Below are 17227 nucleotides of genomic sequence, written 5' to 3'. Positions count from 1 at the left end.
TAATATCTTTCCCTCCTCTACTGCCAAGCCAGGACAGGCTGGCCTTTCTTCAAACTGCTCTTAGAGTCAACAACAGGAACTAGGTCTTTAACACCCTAAACATCTGACTGTGACACCGACTTCTTCTCCTGGAGTTTTGTGTTTTTTTGTTTTTTTTTTTTTTTTTTTCTTTTTCAGCCAGGCATGATGGCTCACATCTGTCATCTCACAGTCTGAGCTATATAATGAGTTGAGGCCAGCCTGGAATACAGCATTGAGGAGATCCTGTGGGAAGAGATGCAGGCAGAAAGGGAAGGAGGCCTCATGTCTTCCCGGCTTCATTCTATTCTCCCGTGGTTATGGAAACCAGAACTACATTGTGAAGGCCTGGGCGGGCTTGGGTTCTTAAGGTCTCTCTGCTGGCATAGGAACCACCTTCTCTGTGTCCTCACGTGATCATCCCTTTGTGCAAGTAACCTTGCTATTTCTATTAGAGTTCAAATTTCCTCTTCTTGTAAGGACTTATTAGGTACTTAATAGCTATTGGGGGCTCTTGGGCTCTGTTCCTTTTTGTCCCAGGGAAGGTGAATTTTGAGGCGAAGTTTCTCTGTGTAATAGCCCTGGCTGTCCCTGATCTGTAGATCAGGCTGGCCTCAAACTTACAGAACTATACCTGTTTCTGCTTGGCCTTAGTGCTCTGTTCCTTAAATGTCTAGAAGCTGGAGTAGCCTAGAAAGCCCACCATATAAACAGAAAGACCTTGCTGTCTCAGCCTCAGGCCTCCCCAAGTCTTGGATGTAAGTAAGGACAAGTAAGTAAGTGTAACCTACCAGTGAGATTAGATTAGGGCCACTGTGATGGCCGAGTTTTCAGTTTGTTGCCTCTTTAAATATTTACCTTCATTATTTTCAATTATGAATAGGTATTTTGTCTGCATGTGAGTATGTGCATGTGAGTTGTGTCCACATTAGCCAAAATGTGTGGTTGCCTGGAGCTGGAGTTACAGGTGGTTGTGAGCCTTCAGGCACAGGTATTGGTAACCCAACCTGGATCCTTTGGAAGAGCAGCAATTTTATTTAATTGCCAAGCAAACTCTCCAGTTCCTTGATGCCTCTTCAAAAGCCTATCTCAAGTCACATGTCAGGGTTGAATGTGAGTTCTAGAAGGACACAAGATTCAGCCTGCCTCATGATGAGGGCCTAGGGAAATGAGGTGGGAGGATACTAGAAAAGGAGGCTTTCTTGAGCAGAGGATTGTGGGTAACCACCTTCTCTGTGTCCTCACGTGATCGTCCCAATCAAGGCCCTCAGGGACCACAGAGTGTTCTCTGTGTCTACTTAGAGTGGTCCCACCAAAAGTAAAGCAGCTGGGATCCTGGGAGTGCCTGCACATTGCATATTGGCTAAGAATTCCTCCTGTCTGGATATCTCTCTCCTTCCTGGGATTTCCCTAGGCCAGCACATATATAACACTCTTTAGCAGAGACACGGGAGGTCCCCATGGATATACAAATGAATTGTCTCCAAATTTCAAAATGATTGGTACCACTTTGAAAAGAGAGACAAGTGGTGAGGCTTTTATTTCTAGGTCTAAGATAGGTCATTTAAAGGTCACTAGCGAGAGTTGGGAAGGAAGCTCAGTGGTCAGACACTTACCTTTCTCTGTGCAGTGACAAAATATTCACCAAAACAATGAAAACAGGTATAGCTTTGTTTAGGCTCACAGTTTGAGGAGAGACAGTCCATCCATAGTGGTAGGAAGGCAGAGCAGCAGGTGTATGAGGCAGCCAGTCCAATCCAGTTAGCTATCACACCTAACACACGAATTCCAGCTGTCAGAACCGGATCATTCACTGAGCTCCTCGGTTTACAGGCAGACAGCTGTGGAAGCGTGGAAGAGAGCAATCAGGAGCTGTTCCTCTAGGCCAAGGCTGGAGCCTGCCACTCCAGCTGCTTCTCTGCTCACTGGGCAGGAGAGGCCCAAGATTTGTCAGTCTCTTTGCTGGGTAATGAGCTCTCAGGTTGCCAGCAAATGCTAATGAACCTCACAGAAAAATCTCAGAACGGCTGCAGGCGGCCAAGGGCTCAGGAGTCCATCAGGATAGCAAAGCTAGCCACAAGACAGGTGCAATTGAGCCGAGTTCCAGATGGGAACACACATGAACTGTGGGATCTTATCAGAAAGGCACCAGCCTCTTCCAGATCCCCACAAAGGATCTTGATCCTCCAGGGAAGCGGAACATCACTGGGAGGGGTATCTAATCCTCCCAAGGACCTTATGTCACTGGTCTACTTTATGAGTGTGCAAGCCACTCACACATGTCATTTAGGAGCTGGATCGTTGGGTACATTAAGCACTTCATCTAGACATTGGCATGCTCACTCATCTGAGGCCTATGTTCTTGAAGGCCTGCAAGGCCAGCTCCAGAAGTGATAGGCCTCTTTTTGATCTCTAGAAAATGCCAGGGACTCCTGGAACAGGGATGGCACTTCAAGCTCATGTATCCCTCACCAGGGTTCATGAAGTTTCTAGATGGTCCAAGAGTAATAGTCCCAGCAGTGAGTCGTGCAGAACTATGGCTACCTATGAACTGAAACGCAAAGGGCTGCAGGCATAGGTCCCAAGGGATAAGAGCAAAGTATACAGGCCACATAATGTTTACTTTTTGTGTCAGGACCACATGGAGACTGAGGCAGAAAGAATGGAATTCCAAGGTGGATTCCCAGTGAGCTTTCAGAATCTGTTTACCCAGAACTAGGAGTGGCAGGCAAGGCTCCTACCAGACAATATTTTGGTTCTTCAGATGCTGCCTGCATGACAGCCCGAAGGCTGCCACTCCATCCATCCATTCATCCATTCATCCATCCATCCATCCATTCATCCATCCATCCATCCATCCATTTGTCCATCCATCCATCCATCCATCCACCCATCCATCCATCCATGTATCCATCCATCTTTTATCTTACAAATACTTGAAAGTGCCTACTGTGTGCCAGGTGCTGTTCCAAGCACCAAGGAGATACCAATGAAAAAAAGGCAAGCTAAATCATTGCTCCCAACAGAGAAATATACTCCAACAGGGATGATGCAGACAATAAACACAGCCCAGAAGGCAGACATGTGATCCCTCAGCTGACACTAAGGAGGAGCAGGGTAGAGCTATGGGGGTGGGAGGAGGAAAAGAGAAAATGAAGAGAACAGCCTTGCAGATGACTGGAGAGGGAGAATCCCAGGAAGAAAGACAAGCACAAAGGGCCTTAGGCCAGGGAGATCTAGGAAGCATAACAGTCAGGCAACATTTTGCGCATGCTTATAGGCCACAAGGAAGACCTGAGGCTACACACAGAGTAAGATAAAAAAAAAAAAAAAAGCTATCAGAGTGCTTTGGACATGTGACATGATACGGTGTGGATTCATATAAACAGCCTCAGTGCTATGCTAAGCCTAGAATCAACAGAAGAGAAGTAGAGAAACAGTGGAGAGGGAGTTGGGGGGCTACAGTCATTCAGGCTGAGCGAATAGAGAGAGTGGGAGGGTTACAGCCATTCAGGCTGAACGAGTGGAGGCTTGGCCAGATGAGTATGTATGAGAAGGGCTGAGATTATCCTTAAGATGGACTCTCCAATACAAGCTGAACTGAGTGTGGGGAACAAAGCTAGATGACTCAGTGAGCAAAGGCTGATGACCTGAGTTGAATCCCTGGGATCCACATGGCGGAAGGAAAAACCAACTTCTGCAAGTTGTTTCCGGATCTTCACATGTGTGTCATGCTCACACGTGCATACACCCTAGATCAATAACTGTAAAATTAAATTTTTTTTTAATTGGACTTGGGTAAGAAAAAAACTCAAAGACAGCCTGAGGTTTGGAGACGGCACCATGGTGAAGGCAGCACAAGGGTCAGGCTGTGGGGACATACCAGGTTTTTTTTTTATATCTGTTAGACATGTAGGTGGCAAGGCCAAGGAGGCAATGCGACATATAAACCTGAGGAACAGGGAAGATACCCAGGGTAGAGTTTGGCGTGAATGCTGTTAGTGCCTGCAAATATTTGGAGCTGTGATGTAGGACCAGATCACAGAGGGGCTGGATAACACAAAGCAGAGATAGACGAATGAAAACCCAAGGGCCTCCTCTGCAAGTTACATGAGCTGCGTGACCACAAGCCTCAGGAAACTTTCACCTTGAAACCTGTTGAGTTCGCTAGGATGAGTAACACAGTAGCCACAGGCCTCAAGAGTCAACAAGCCCAAGGTTGAGGAAGCCCAAGCTCTGAGGACGGAACAGTCGAGAAAAACCCTCAACTAAAGAAAACAAGAACATCCTTGGATATCTCCAAGAAGGAAAGCAGGCAGTCTGTGGTGGGAAACAAGACACTGTGCTGGGACAGGGGCAGCTGGAGACAAGGAATCAGATTGAATGCTGAAGCAGATGAGAAGCGAGGTAGGCAGGGATGGCCCTTATACAAAGGACCCTTCCCACTTGACCATGGCGAGGTCCAAACAAATCTACTGCACAGCGACATCTGCCAACCACATGTGTCTCTGAATGGCCAAAGATTGACCCCAGGAATGGATTCTCACTAAACAACTTATCCAGTAAGGTAGAAGCAATTCTGGAGAACTGGAGAGCAGTATCCTAGAAAGAGGAAAACACTGTTGGGGAGTGGGGGGGCAGCAATGTGGGGCCTGCCAGGTGCCTGGCTGACCAAGGGTCACAGACTCTGAGACAGAAGACAAGGAGAATTGGGCCTAGAGAGGTGGCACTTGACCTTGGCACTGGGAGCCTCACAAAGCATTCCCAGGAGGGAATGACGGAGTCCAATGTATATTTAAAGAACCCATTCAGACAGTGTGAAAAGGTTCAGGCAGACCGCCCAGAAGCCTGGCAGGAGGACGCTGTGTACCCCCTTCCCCCCACACACAACCAAGAACAATTGCACAGAGTCTCCAGCTTTCCATACACAGCTGCTGTTGCCCTGGATGCCCTGGGAGAGATTATTATAAAAGGGTCCATGAGGAAAAATGGTATGGAGTCATTGCCTTGTCTGTCCAGACCCCCTCAGTCACTAATAGCAGACCTCTAAGTGACAAGCCATCCCCTGACCAGACAGGAGGCTGGAAAGAGAGGCAAACAGATGTTCTGATTATTGGTCCTTCCTCTGATCCATCAAAGTCAGATTTGCCAGGTAGCAAGAGTGTGTCAACAATGAAGAAAAGAGTAGCCTGATTCTGCAGGAAAGCTTTGGTCCTTCAAGGACAGAAGGCCCACTCTTGGGGTCCCTTCAGTTTGAAGGGCCCTAGATATGCCCCTTTAGTATGTCCCAACCCTGCTAAACTCAGAAACCAAAGTACTGAAGCCTACCAAATAAATGAAGAGAAACCCAGTAAACTGAGGTACAGTCAGTCACCCATGCTAAATGGGCACTTTCTGTTTTTCTTTCTCTTTTTCTTTTTCTTTTTTTTTTCTTTTTTAAATTGAGACAGGGTCTGCCTAGGCTGTCTTGGCTGTCCTGATGCTGGGTTTAAAGGCATGAGCCACTATATCTGACTGCAAGATTTTGCCAAAAAAACATGGGCATCTACCTCACTTGGGTCCATAAGGTAACTAACAACAGGACAAATGCCTAGCATCTCAGACTTGGTTTTGGGTCTCTTTCCTTTGTTTGGAGTCAAACCCCTGCCCTGCTTGACTCTGCACACACACACACACACACACACACACACACACACACACACACGGAAGTCACTCAACCTGTGACTTTCTACCTAACTTATCCCCCCCACCCCCAGCCCCATAAGGATGAAGGCTCAGAGATGACAGCCATTTCACTTACCTTTGGGTTCTAGGCATAGCAGAGCCTCAAAGGTCAGACCGCCAAGCTTTCCAGATGGGGAAATTACTGCTGAGGGTTAAGCTAGTCCCTGGAGCAAGAAAGACGGTGTTATCTGGTGTGTTAGTGGTTTACCTTTAATCCCAGTACCCGGGAAACAGAGATAGGTCAAGGCCACTTCGGTCAGCATAGCAAGTTCTAGGCCAGTCAGAGATGCTATTGCAAAAGATATGACTCTGGTCTACACAACAGGCCTGGGAAATTAACAAATTTACCCAAACCCCACCCTGCCTCCCTAGCAACTCTGAGCATCACTGGACCTGCCACAGATGCCAGACTGAGAACAGAAAGCAAATTCAACCCGGCACCCAGGAGCTGTCTCCTGGATTTCTCAAAACCATGGGCTAGCCAGCCAGAGACTTCATTAAAGCCACTCAATGGCCTTCAATGGCTGCAAACCTATTAAACAATAAAGATAATCCATTCACACATAACAATAAGGAAAGGGGAAAGAGCGAGATCCCACCAGATGTATGTACATAAAAATCCAAGCAGAGACCAAGCACTCTGACCCTGAGTGACAGACATGAGGGAAGGGGGAGAGACTCCCTGGTCTCTTCCACGACCACCCTCCAGCTAAGGAATTGTTCTAGAAACCTGGGAGCCATCTGGGGTTTTAAAAGCTGGGCAGAGAGAGAGAGAGAGAGAGCCAGGGAATTTAGGCCTACTTCAGCCATCCTAAGCCATGCTCCAGAGCTGGGTGTCCCTGACAGCTGTAGCCATTGGGACACTCCCAGAGCTTTAGAAACCGGAAGAAGACTTCAGGATTTAAATAGCTCAGGCAGCATGGACCCTGTTTCTTCCCATGGGAAACTGGTCCGCAAGCCAAGAACTGCCACCATAGGGACCTCTTCATGGCCCTGGACAGGACAAACAGCTTCCAGGCAAAAAGGTCACCAACTGGGGGGGGGGGGCAGTGTGCTTCCAATCAGCAGGTAAACCAGTATTTTTGTTCTCTGACATCTTTAAACACACACACACACACACACACCAGAAGAATAAAGCTAGCTTCTTAAATTAGAAATCTGTTGTGTAATTAGTCCATTTAATCTTCTTTGAGTTGTTGCTGTTTTTCCTATGTGGCTTCCAGAAATGTCATTGGCTAGGCTTTAAAAGTAGGATTTGTTTTTTTTTTTTTTCCTTCCAGAGAAAAATTCTATAAATATTTTCTCCCTTTTAGCATGTTTTAAATTTGAACGACATATTGTAAAGATAGCAGGAGTTATGAAAATCTCTCTTGGCTGCCAGGGAAATGCCTAGAGAAAAGGGACTCGAGAGGGAACTTGTGCCCTTAGAGATGGTCTCTGGGCCCTCCCATATGGCCTCCAGGGTACCCCAGTTGCCTCTGCTCACTACTGCTGGAGCTACAGAAAGCCATCTCCAAGGGGACAGGAGAGGCACATTTGGGAAAATGCTACCTACCACTTGTTGGTCGTCAGAATTCCACCCTTAGTGAATCATACCTTTGGATAGGCTTTGAGGCAGAGGTTTCACAGAGGCATGCCTTAATGTTCTTTCATGTCGACTGTAAGGCTTCATGTCCAGCAACAGGAAAAGTCTATGCAGAGGGCAGGAGGTATATATAGTTCAGAGGTAGGGTGTGCTTAGCATACACATGGCTCTGACTCTCATCACCAATAATAAAATAAAATAAAACAAATTACCTATATAAAGAAATTTCTCAGTGCAGGATTGCTTATAGGGTACAAAAGACTGGAAGTGACCCATGTGTACATCCATGAATAGGATAATGTTTAAATGAGGTGAGATGAATTACCACAATATAATGCTACATTGTCATTTAAAAAAGTCTGATGGGGCTGTTGCTCGGTAGATACAGCACTTGTCTAGCATGCACAAAGCCCTGTGCCAATCCCCAGCAATGCCTAAAACCCTGTCATAGGAGTGCATGCCTATAATCTCAGCGCCCGGGAGATGGAAACAGAAGGATCAGAAGTTCAAGGTCATCCTCTGCTACATAATGAAACAATTTCTAGAGTAACACAGATACAATACAATGATTGGTTGGTGTGTGTGTGTGTGTGTGTGTGTGTGTGTGTGTGTGTGTGTGTGTGGTGGGGTGTGCTTGCCTATAAATATGTCAAGACAAGAACCATGCTGGATGAGACAGCATGGCTCACTGAACCTGAAGCTCATCATTTCTGCTAAACTGAGCATCCAGTAAACCCCTGGGCTCTGTATGTCTCCATTCCTTGAAACAGTGGGGTTACAGACGCATTGTGCCTAGCTGGCTACTGGGATCCAAACTCCAGTCCTCATGTTTGCGTAGCAAGTACTTTGACCACGAGCCATCTCCCCGGCCCTCTCCCCAAATGAATCAATAATAAAAAGAATGCAACAGAGAGTGAGCCCTGATGCATGTCACCCTATGGATTTAGAGCGTTAAGTGGAAAAGCAGAAAGTTGGGCATATTATGCTATGTTTGTAGCATACCACCAACTTTCTCTTTATATATGTTGATATAAACAATACATGTATTGGTATCAAAACTGATAGCAGGAATGGCTTTCAAGAAAGGGAGCTGGAGAGATAGCTTAGTGGTTTAAACAAGGGCTGTTCTTGCAGAGGACCCAAGTTAAGTCCACAGCACCACGTCAGGAGGTTCACAACCACCTAGAACTCCAGCTCCAGGGAATCCAATAACTCTGGCCTCCATGAGCACTTCCATTCAAGTGCACACTCACTTGTGCGTGTGTGTGCATGCACACGAATACGCGCGCGCGCGCGCGCACACACACATCATTAAAAACTATTTTTAAAAGAAGAATTTGGTTGTCTCAGTGTAAGCCATAGTCCTGCCACGCTGGCTGCATATGTACTATCATTTGTGTGTTTTCAAACAAATACATTTGCAAACCATCAAATACACATATCTTTGGATGATCTGGAGAACCATATATAAGAAGTTTGAAGCTGGGCATGGTAGCACACACTTTTAATACCGGCACTCAAGAAATAGAAACCGGTATGTTTCTATGGTACGTACGTTCAGGAGTATCCTAGGCTACCTAGTGAATTCAAGGCCAGCCCAAGCTATTTAAGGAGGAGAGAGAAGGGGGCTGGTGAAATGATGACTGGGCAGGTAAAAACAATTGCTGCACAAGGCTGACAACCTCAATTGGATCCGGAAACCCATAATGGAAAGAGAGAACTGATTCTTGAAGGTTGTCCTCTAACCTCCACATGTATGTACCCCACAACAAGCATAAACACACACTGCTCTCTCTCTCTCTCTCTCTCTCTCTCTCTCTCTCTCTCTCTCTCTCTCTCTCTGTGTGTGTGTGTGTGTGTTGATGTGTGTGTGTGTGTCTGTCTTTCTCTCTGTCTCACACACACACATAATGAAAAAATAAAAGAATGGAGAAATTGGAGCAGCATAGGGGCCATCTCTTGACTCTAATACATTTCCTTGAAGAAACGCCATTTTCTTTGCCTTTTTAAAAACAGCATTTATTTTTCTCCTATTCTGGGCCAGGCTTGGGGGCAGCAGGAGGTTGTCTGTTTGTGACAGGGTTTTATGTAGCTCCCTATGCAGCTAAGGATGTCTTTGAACTTCTCATTCTCCTGCCTTCACTCCCCAAGTGCTGAGGTCAGAGGGACGTGCCACCATATCTGCCGTAATGCAGTGCTGTGAACCAGAAAACCCAGGGCTTTGGACATTCGAAGCAAGTGTTCTGTCAAATGAACTCTATCCACAGACCTAACAGAGGAACTGACATTTCTGAGGCAGTCCTTCAGGCTGGGGTAGAATCCATCACACCCATACCACTGCTGAAGCTGCAGGTCTGTGAACTGTCTGCCTGCCTGTCTCAGAGTCCCTTTGAAGTAGACACTTGAGTCAGGTCTGGGCATGGCTGTGGAATTTGGGACCTCTGTTTCCCTATTTGTCAAATGAAAATAATACTAACATCTTTTCTTCATGGTGGTAGAAAGATGAAGTTAGATAACTGTCTGCCTGGCTCAAGATGAGTGGGAGGGATTATGGTTGATTGATGCATCTGGTGGGCTTGGGAGGAGTTGATGCTAACGTTTACAGACCCCACCTTAGGCAGGATGAGTGTACCCAAGAACGCAGCCTCAGGACCCCCCCCTTGGCTTTTTGAGACCATCTATTGGTTAAACAAATAAGGTGAGATGCCTCTTTATTGTCTCCATTCTACAGATCAAGAATCCAGGGACTGGGGAAGAATAATTTTTCAAATTCTTATGGAGCTAGCATTTGCACTCTGCAGTTGTTGTTTTGATGTAGTCTCATGTAGCCCAGGCTAGCCTTGAACTGGCTATGTTAGCTAACAGTGACCTTGAACTTCTGTCTCAAGTGTACATCACCATTCACAGTTTTATGAATCCAGGGCTGCATCCCTGCTAGGCAAGCACTCTAATAACTAAGCCACACCCATAGCTCCTGCATTCAATTCCTTATACCTCCAAACCCATGCTGTCAAACAGCCGTGCTAGCCTGCCTGCTGGTAGGCCTCCTGGTGCCTCAGCACACAACAACATTGACCTTATTGCATGCCAGTTGTCTCTGCTTGTCGAGCCAGAGTGTCATTTCCCTAAAGCGCCAAAGAAATCTTGAGACCAAATGGGTCTGCAAGCTTTTCCATCACCAAGGAAACAAATCTTTGTCCCATCTGTGCTGGACCTGGGCAAGTGGTGACAGTCAGTCTTGGGGTCCTCTTGTCCATTGACATGTCACCTGGATAGATAGTAGCCTTTCCCCCAACTTACCCCTTCCCTGTGGCCCAGAATCAGCTCTCCAAGAAAGAGAGCTAACAATCTCTCTCAATGGCAAATCCTCACAAGAAAGACCTGTCCACATCCATCTGTCCCCTCAGTGCCACCTTGTCAAGTGTGTGCTGCTCCCATAGAAAACTAGGATCCAGAGCACAAGGGTGAGCCAGGGGAAAGAGACACAGGAGCCTGTAGGCAGAAGTACCTTGCTGGTCTCCTGCCACATACACAGATAGTCTCTCTGGGGCCACAAGAGAGCACTGAGACTCCCTGGAGAGGCCCACAAAACCAGCCAGCCGAAGGGAACAGCCTTCTTAGGCAGCCTGGCAACCTGCCAAGAACCAATGGCCCAGCACCACTGTCAAGAGGCTCCTTTGACTTGCCTAGGCAGGTCCACAGAGACAGGTCCCACTGTGTATACAGCAGAAGCAAAATGAAGGGCGGTGGAGTTCTATATACTATTTCCACGTAGGCATCTCTGTCAAGCTCAGGCCTTGCTCTTTGCAGCCCCAGAGCTTCTAGAGGCAAGGGAGGATATGATGTTTACAGTTTGCCTGGAGGGAGTAGAGGAAAGATACACTGGAGTCAGCTGGGGAAGAACAGGGAAGGGCTGGCCACCAAAGCCCAGAGCCCCAGAGCTGTCTGTCCCATCACTCTTAGTCTGCCAAATGGCCAAACAAAGACAAGCTTCTGAGTGACTCTGACAGCTGAGAGTGGCCAAGGCCAGTGGTTAGAAAGGCAGAACTTGCTCTCTCTCTCTCTCTCTCTCTCTCTCTCTCTCTCTCTCTCTCTCAGACACACACACACACACACACACACACACACACACACACACACTCCAGGAATAGCACTAGAAGCTAAAGACCAGGTGGAGTTAGTCCTTTCAGAAACAGTTATTATTTCTCATGTCTACTAGCAAAAGAACCACAGCCCTGAGTGGACCCCACGCTGTACAGGCTTTAGACAAAAGCCTACAATTTAGAGAGCGGAGCTCCATTCACTCACGAGGACTCCAGGGGGCCTGGTTCTGTGCACACCTGTAATTTCAGCACTTGGGAAGTTGAGGTAGAAGAATCTGAAGACAGGGAACAAAGACGCAGGCTAGAGAAGTAGCTAGGTTGGAAGGAAGCTTGCCTAGCCTGGAAGGAAGCTCTGGATTCTCCCCCAGCACCACATAAACCAGGTATGGTAGTATAGATGGGACCATGCCTCAAAACAAAACAAGTAGAACTAGAAAGATGGCTTAACAGTTAAGAGCGTATACTACTCCTATAGAACGCCTGCGTTTGAGTTTCAGTATACGAATCAGGCAGCTCACAAACACCTCTGCCCTCCCTCTACAGACACACATGTTCACATGTTCATACCCTCACACAGACCCATACAAATAATTAAAACTAAAATACTTTTAAAATAACTAACGGGTTAAAATAAAACAACCTGGGACCTAGCCAGGTGTGGCAAAGGCACAGCTTTGTGTCTGAATCACAGTTCTGTCAGCACCGACCAGTTGTGACCCTTTAGGTGCCTTATTTAAACCCTCTGAGATCACTTTCAAAAGGAAGCTAAGAATAAGAAGGGAGGGATACGGTGAAGGGAAATGAAGTGTTTGGTGTTGGCAAGACACTTACCAAATGCTTCTACTAACCAGACCCGGAATCTCAGCAATTCAGAAAGCTGAGACAGGAGGTTCAAGTTCAAGACCTATCTGAGCTCCAGAGTGAATCATCAGACCCTGTCTGAGCTGGGTGTGGTAGCGCACACCTTTGATCCTAGTGCCTCGGAGACAAGTGGATCTCTGTAAGTTCCAGGCCAGCCTGGTCTACAGAGTGAGTTCCAGGACACGTGGGGCTATGTAGAGAAACCTTGTCTCAAACAAACAAACAAATGAAAAGATTACCAAACTTATAAAGCCTTTGATTAACATCTTTAAAAAATTGTATAAAAGCAAAAAGGAAAAGGGGGCATGGGGTAGGGGTTTCCTAGGGAGGGGAAATGGGGAAAGGGGGTGGCATCTGAAATGTAAATAAAATATCCAATAAAAAAAAACAAACAAACAACAAAAGATACTGTCTTAAAATTTAAAAGAGCTCAGACTGTAACTCAGTGGTAGAACATTTGACAGCATGCATGAGTTTCCCACAACCTCCCCCCTACACACACACACACACACACACACACACCAGTCCCCATTAATAAATGAAATGCTGGCCATAGAGATGGCCCAGTGGATAAAGGTGTGACCTTGACAAAGGTCAAGCCTGCCAACCTGAACTCAATCTCTGGAACACACAAGGTGGAAGAAGATAACAGACTTACGAAAGTTGTCCTCTGTCCTACACACACACCTACATAATATGCATGCCAAAACAGACACACACATACACACACACACACACATAAATATCAGAAAATTAACGTTAAAAAGAGAAATGTTGGTATCTTGGGCTCCCCACAGTCTTAGTGAGGAGACCCTGTACAAATCTCTGAAGTTTAAAGCTCTAAGACATGGCCAAGGTAAATTCTATCCACTGCCTCTTTTCTGTGCATCCTGGGCCCTGTCCCCAAGAGAAAGCCAAGCCCTTCTGCTCATCAGCTTAGTCACTTGCATTACCTTCCCTTCCAGCGTATCTTCTTACTGCCCCTAGAAAGAATGGGGGCTCTCCCTACATCCTAATGGGGAGATGCAGGGCTCCTGAGCTCACCAGGCATCCAGGTTGTAGCCTGGCACAGGCTAGCAGTAGATGCTGCAGGAGCTGCGCTCAGACACATCTTGAGGGAAACCTCAGCACGAAGCCGTTGTGTTTATTGACATCATAAATCACCAACTGTTTGCATTCTGCCGCCCCTCTCTGCCCTGCTTTCCTTCCAGCCAAACTGTCCCCAGAGCCCCCTGCTGCCACCCGCCCTGGAATGACCCCCTACCCCTACCCCAGGGGCCATAGCCATCAGCTCATTTACAAGCAAGATGGGTTCTGTGTAGTGTATTTGTACTTGGTTTTCAAAAAACCTAAACTGCCTTTGTTCCTGGACAATGAGGAGTGAGCAGCTGTGGAAAAGTAAAAGGGGCTGAGGGCTGGAGGTGGGCTAGTGAAGAACTGGGGCTAGGGGACAAGGAGAACTCCAAAATCCCCGAGAGCCCCAAAGGCAGCCAGCCAGTCTTCTCCTCAACTCTGGCTCCGGGCAAGCCTTCCTCAAATTTAAGATGACTTCCTGACGTCTGAATCTAAAATATGTTCTTATACATGGTCTCCAAGGCTGAGAGTCTGGGGTAGGTCTGTGAGTTCAAGTCCAGTGTGAGATACAGTGAAGGCTAATAACATAGGAAATTGAGGGGCAGGGTGGAATGCAGTCAGGATCTGAGTTCAACCCCCAGCACCATATGGCTAGAGAGTCAGAAGTTCAAAGTCAATATCCATCCAGCCTGAGATTAGACCCTGTCTCAGAAAAAGAATCTGCTAAGTGTTTTGTTTTTGTTTTAATTCTAGCCAGGAATGGAGGTGTCTGTAATCCCAATACTGGGAGGTTGTGGCAGGAGGATCGTGAATATGAGGTCTGTCTGGGCTCCAGAGTGAGATCCTGTTTTTAAAAGGGACGTTTGGAACAGGTGTAGCAAAACAAGCTCCGCAAGCAGAACAATCCACACTGTTTGTGTCGCTGTCGCCTTTCACAAAGGGACGACTTGCTTTTGGAATGTTTTTAAATGTTGTCTTGTTTTAATTTACAAAGCAAAATGTGCTTATAAAAAAAAATCAAACAATTCCCAGGAAAAAGAAAATGAACAAAAGGTGAGACTTCCTTTTTCTCTCCTTCCAGATACTGCTTCTTCCCTGGGGGGAGTCCATCAGAGCCTGACCACACAGGGGACTATTGTACACAAATGCACTCATGCTGTACATATGGATTTACAATTGGATTTTTTTTCACTTCATTTCTTTGGAGAATATTTCATATCTGACTATGTTATTGTTTTCAATCATTTTGCAGTATTTCGTGACATGGGTGCACCTTGTTTATTTAACCCTCCCCTTCTGTTGAGCATAGGTTGTTCCCAGTTTGAGGGCATAAAGCGATGCCAGAAAACCCTGTGTGCTGGGGTAAGTTTGAAGGAGCTGGCTCAAACAGTAGAAATTCTGGGCTATAGGCTCAAACCACTTTAAATATGTATAGATATGGCTGAATTGTTCTCCAAAGATGCTGGTCCGGCTCACATGGCCACTGTCTATCCCTTTCTGCCTTCTCCAATACTTTTCTTCGGCAAATGGAAAGGAAAGTAGCATCGCGTTACCGCCCCATTTACACTTAGCTCTGCTTATGGGTGAGGTTGGGCATCTTTTGGGGAAACACCAGTGATCCATTCCACCCTCTCAACTAAAAGTCTACTGAGAGATTTCAAAAGGGCTTTTGCTCATTCTTCAATATTTTTTTTATTATATCTCTATTATGTGTTGGGTGGGGGGGGTCTCCCATGTGGGTGCATATGGAGGCCAGAAGTTAGCATCAGGTGTCAACTTTTAATGCTTTCCACCTAATTTTATCAGACAGGGTCTCTCACAGAACCAGATGCTCACCAATTGGGTATAGTAGCTGGCTAGGAAGCCCGGTGGATCCATCTGTGCTGGTGCCTCTGCCTGAACCCTGTGGTTACAGGCACATATCAACATGCCAGCTTTTACATGGGTGCTGGGGAACTGAAGTTGGGTCCTCATGCTTGCAAAGCAAACACTCTTATGCAGGGAGTCATCTCCCCAGGCTTTGTCTTGCTTTTTTTTTTTTTTAATCCAAACTGGTATTTATTTTGGTATGGGGTGAGAGATTCGGTCCTAATGCTAACTTGGTATTGCTTACAAATGATGTTATTTTTAAACATTTAAGGTGAAAGAAAGGTTTTACGCATAGACACCAAGAGCAGCTGTGTATGTATAAACACAAACAGCTTAGTCAGTGTCTGGAGAGCAAAGGAGGCCCATGCCCCCGTCAGCAATGTACCCCTGCAGCTACTGCAGACTGAGAAAGGTGCACTGCCTAGCCTTTCCACACAGGTTCCTGCTGTCTGCCCTGCAGGAGGATTCAGGCAATCAGGAGTTGGCTCTGCTCACTGGCCTGAAGAGCTCTGCAGTTAGACCTGAGCTGGCAAGGGGACCTGTCCCCGTGCCCAGCCCAGCACTGCAGGCCTCGGGCTGTTGAAGGCAGGCTGACCCAGACACCAAGAATGCAGACTGCCCTGCAAAACACTGCGGCAAGCTGCCCCACATCACCATCCTGGAGGCTTAATGTAATTACACCAGAGCAAGCAACTTCCGGCCTGACTCAGGATGCAGGCATTCTAATAAGGCCAGGCCCTGGGGAGGCAGAAGAGTGACAGAGGCAGCCGGCAGCCCAGAGAAAGCACTTGCTTCCTGATCCTCAGGCCCCCTATCTTGCTACCCAAAGCTTATGAGGAACCCAGGGCAGATTTTCAAAATAAGATTCTGATCCTTGAGAGCATGTAGGACTCTGGCCAGCCTGTGTGCCTGCATCATGGGCCCTGACCTGGCCTTCAAAAGGTCCGGTGTGAGGAGTCATTTCACGCACCCCAATGCATCAGACTCCCGGGAACACCAAGGCCTTCCCTGGGTCAGACTCAGGAATAGGAAAGCCTTCCTCACAGTGTGCCAACCTCCTCCCAGATGACTGTGGACTGAGGCTTACCCTACAGAGACCCCCTCAAGCTAACCCTTTCCTCTGTTTTCCTGCTTTATATAATAAATGGCCAAGTTTCCAGGTTGCTGCTGGTACATCTCTGTCAGAAAGCAGGGCTCACCCAGCTCCAGCTTCTCTCTCTCTCTCTCTCTCTCTCTCTCTCTCTCTCTCTCTCTCTCTCTCTCTGTGTGTGTGTGTGTGTGTGTGTGTGTTTGTGTGTGTGTGTGTGTGTGTGTTTTCCTCCATTCCTGTAGCCCCAGCCAGCTTCATCCTGTGGGTTGTAACACCTGAGGCTGATGGGTTTGAGCTTGAAGAGGTTGGGAAGGTGTAATCCCAACACTTGGGAGGCAGAGTTGGGAGGATCACTGTGAATTAGGGTCCAGCCTGATCTACACAGTGAGACCCTGTTAAAAGTTAGAGAAGGAAGAATCTGCAAGCCTAGCACAGTCCATGAAGCAGACGTGCCCATGATGACAGGATTTTGTCATGTGCAAAGTTCATGCTCACAAGCCATGGATTGAGCTGAAAAAAAGAAAAGAAAAACCCATGTTGTAAGTTTGCGATTTTGTGTTGGACCCATTCTTAGCTCTCCTCCATCACAGGCAGCCATGCTTGGCCTAAGGGCCAAAAGCTGGACACACCTGGGATGGCCATCTCCTCAGCTCACACACCTCACCTCCCCCAAGGCCCAGTGTTGATGACTCAACACAAACCAATCACGATCTTCTTGGAAAACAGCCAAAAGATTCTGGGAGTTTATTCTAGCACCTTCATCAGCTCTGACGTTACTGCAAAGAATCAAGCAACCTTGGCTGCCCCAGCTCAGGAAGTTTCTTATTATGGAAACTAAGCAATCACACAAGGCAGCCCGAATAAAAGCTGTGGAGGCCACAGTAGCAGAAACCATGAAAGGAC

This window comes from Arvicanthis niloticus, chromosome X (assembly GCF_011762505.2).
Source record: "Arvicanthis niloticus isolate mArvNil1 chromosome X, mArvNil1.pat.X, whole genome shotgun sequence".
Classification (NCBI taxonomy): Eukaryota; Metazoa; Chordata; class Mammalia; order Rodentia; family Muridae; genus Arvicanthis; species Arvicanthis niloticus.
This window is presented reverse-complemented; position numbering follows the sequence as displayed.